This window comes from Oncorhynchus mykiss, chromosome 8, assembly GCF_013265735.2.
Source record: "Oncorhynchus mykiss isolate Arlee chromosome 8, USDA_OmykA_1.1, whole genome shotgun sequence".
Lineage (NCBI taxonomy): Eukaryota > Metazoa > Chordata > Actinopteri > Salmoniformes > Salmonidae > Oncorhynchus > Oncorhynchus mykiss.
In genome coordinates this window covers 83,842,326-83,846,345 of record NC_048572.1, presented here as the reverse complement: position 1 = coordinate 83,846,345, position 4,020 = coordinate 83,842,326, and positions in this window count along the sequence as shown.

The following is a 4,020-nucleotide window of genomic DNA, read 5'->3' as shown; positions in this document are numbered from 1 at the left end:
GCGCAGGATATCCGCTGTGTTACTTCGTTCATTGCTATATGGGGTCATTGGGACGTACACACGCTATTTCTGACGTTTAAAATTGTATTATTTTGAACTAGGCAAGTCAGTTAAGAACAAATTCTTACTTACAATGACGGCCTAACCCGGACGACGCTAGGCCAATTGTGCGCCGCCCTATGGGGCTCCCATTCACGGCCGGTTGTGATACAGCCTGGAATCGAACCAGGGTCTGTAGTGACGCCTCTAACACTGAGTTTGCAGTGCCTTAGCATTTACTCCAAACGGAAAACGTTTTGCAAAGAAAACAAGAGTGTCTATTGGACAAATACAGACAGGTCCCGCCCCGTTTCGTTCGTTCGTTTCCGTTGCAAGACGTAATGAATACACCCCATGTGTAAACGTCCCTACCGGACACAATGGGCGCGTTCGACATTGCAGCGCCCTTTAAAGGCGAGATTGACTAATCTACCAAACACCTTGCATCATAAAAAAACTCCTCAATATTATTTGTAGATCAGTCAGTCGCGTCATAAATGTACCCGATACAGCACGGTTTTGATGCTCTCGAACATCGGCCAACGTGTGTGTGTGTGTGTGTGTGTGTGTGTGTGTGTAGTAGTAGTAGTAGTCTTATCACCGGGGTTGTCAATTTCCAGTCAAATTGGGCTACTTTCAAAAAGATGTCTTGGGTGAAAATGATATTGCTCATCTTCTAAATTGTCATTATCTATTCATTTCACTGTGACCTGCTGCTGACTGTCAGGCAGCTGTTGCTGAGTGAGTGAGTGAGTGAGTGAGTGAGTGAGTGAGTGAGTTTACTGGCTGGACACGGTTCTACTGTCAGAAATGGACAGAATATGGGTGAAAATGTTGCAAATACCAGGAAAGAGAACAGAGTAAATTGAAATGGATAAAGAGCATCACAGGAGAACAATCAGACTTACACAGATGAAATGGATAAAGAGCATCACAGGAGAACAATCAGACTTACACAGATGAAAAAGGAATCAATTATCCACAGAACAAAATGCACAGCGCTCATAGATGCAGTTATAGGGCCTGCAGTGCATGAGGAAATAAATGATATTGGGAATGAGTCTTACTCGTTGATTATTGTTGAAAGTACTGATGTCACGACCAAGAAGCAACTGTGTGTGGGTGAAGAAGAAACTCTCAAATCACACAAACACAAGAAAAAAGCAGGGTGAGTAACGAGGAGTTAAACTTTACAGACAAATGACAGAAGGAAGTGGCAGCAGTACCAACTTGTATGGGGATCACTAGCATGTACCTCCTTTGGCCTCTCCCTGGCTGGAACCCTTGTTTCCTAGTGCCCCCTAAGGTCCTCCCTGCTAGTGGGGCTCCTGGTTGGTCTAACCCAGCACTTCAACCTGCTAGTGGGGCTCCTGGTTGGTCTAACCCAGCACTTCAACCTGCTAGTGGGGCTCCTGGTTGGCCTAACCCAGCACTTCAACCTGCTAGTGGGGCTCCCGGTTGGCCTAGGGCCAATGAGAAATATGTGAAATCCACACATATTGAAAGATAGTTGAAAGACAAGGTAAAGGATTTCACATATTTCTCATTGGCCCTAGATGAGAGTAGTGATGCATGTGACACGTCGCAGTTGTTGATATTCTTACGAGACATAACTGCAGACTATGAAATTACATAGGAGCTTGCTTCAGTGAATTCAATGAAGAGCACAACCACAGGGAAATATTTATTGGAGGAGGTTAATAACTGTGTGGCAAAGCTGGAACTGAGTTTTGAAAGGTTATCCAGTGTGACCACTGATGGGTGCCCAAACTTGACAGAAAAAAACATTGGCCTTTTGAAAAGGATACAAGATTAAGTAGCTGAGCTGAACCCAGATCAGAATTTTTGCATCATTATTATTTTGCATTGCATTATTCATCAGGAGGTGCTCTGTACCTGAAGTCGGAGATCGCTGAGTTTTTGCAAATGAAAGGAAAATATGTGGATTTCCCTCAACTGCAAGATAAAGAATGGTTGGCTGATTTGGCCTTCACTGTGGCCCTCATGAAGGAACTGAATTCCAAACTACAAAGGAATGGCCTTTTTGCACATCAGATGTACATCCTTGTCAAATAAAAAATTACTTCTCCTGACCCGCCAAATAGAAGCCAACAATCTCACCCACCTTCCGACACTACCAGTCTGTTCCCTATCAGATGACCAGAGGGAGAAGTATACTTCGCTGCTGTGCTTTAACGGTGAGTTTTCTCGTCGTTTTGAGGATTTCAAAGTGTTGGAAAATGACACGCTGTTGGTTTCCTCTCCTTTCACCTTCAATGGGGATAACGCTCCCACAGACCTGCAACTTGAGTTTATCGATCTTCAGTCGGTCTGATGCAGTGATTGGAGAACTATTCAAAACAATGTCACTGACGAGGTTCTATGCATCTTTCGATGAACAAAACTTTCCAAAGATTAGGAGTCATGCTCAGAAGATGTTTGTACTGTTTGGGTCTACCTATGTGAACAGACATTTTCAGTGATGAAATATAACAAGTCAAGGCACAGATCATCTCTGACTGACTCTCACCTCAGCAATCCTGCGAATAGCGACGTCAGAAAGTATACATGACTTCACTGCTCTAGTCAATTCCCATCAGACGTCACTCCGCACACTGTTTGAGTAGTTAATAGTAATGTTGAGCTCTTTGTTTTTGTGCATCCCCGTCCGTGGTGCTGAATGCAGAATAGACTTTTCCCTCCGTGTAGTTCATTTCATGTTTAATAATGAAAATACCTACCAAAAGGAGAATATGGATGTGGTTTATTTCTGTGCATGTTAAAAAGTAAAATAAGTAGCATATCTGGACGAGATTTACTGTAGAAATATCTGTCAACACAGTCATACACATGATGTATAATCCTGTAATATGATTCTGGACCGCGATAGGAAAAAGATATGATAATGTGGCCCTCCATGGAAAAGAATTGCCCAGGCCTGCTTTAGATGGAGAGCTACTAGCAAACCAGCACTACTGTTTTGGTGAGTACTTATCTCTACACATTGACATTTATTATCAAATAAAAGAAGCCCAAAAAAACAAACTGTTGGGGCTTTTAGATTTTTATACTCCATTTTTTTTATTTATTATGATTTATTTATTTAACTAGGCAAGTCAGATAAGAACAAATTCTTAATTACAATGACGGCCTACAGTTTAAAGGAATAGGATTATTTTAGAGCAATGTGACTCAACACTATTTCACAATATTTTATTGAAAAAAATATATGGCTTAAACATTCACTATCAATCACTTCTATAGTTAAGCATTAAGGCGGGGGGGGGGGGGGGGGGGGGGGGGGGGGGTATATGGCTAATATACCTCACGGAGTGCCTGGATACAGCCCTTAGCCGTGGTATATTAACAAATATACCACAAACCCCCTAGGTGCCTTATTGCTATTATAAACTGGTTATCAACATAATTAGAGCAGTAAAAAAAATGTTTTGTCATACCCGTGGTATACTGTCTGATACACCACGGCTGTCAGCCAATCAGCATTCAGGATTCTAACCACCCAGTTTAAAATTCAGATTAAATCAATTGGTGTGATGAACCAGTAATAAAGTGATAAATGCAGAGAAACAATTTGACCATAAATATTTAGATTGTCATTGTGGAGACAACTACTGGATAAATGTACAAACTCCTCTCTTGCTGCTAGAACAAAAATGTGGGCTAGTATTCAGGTCTTGTGGGTGGGTTTTGAGTGGTCATTGTGCTAGAAATTTTAGCTCGACCTGGCAACACTGCCTTATCACATAACATACTGTGAACCCATTATGTCACTAAAAAGGTTTCAGTTTGAAGTAAACATTTAACGGAAACTTCTCAAGCTTCCTTCCCACTGTCCATTGTGAATGAGTGAGTGTCATTGCTTTTGTAGGTACATTAATCTGCAGCCCCTATTTCAGCTCTTTGCGATATGGGAGAAATTATTGATGTGTTTGATGAAGGTTTCATAATGAAAAATACATA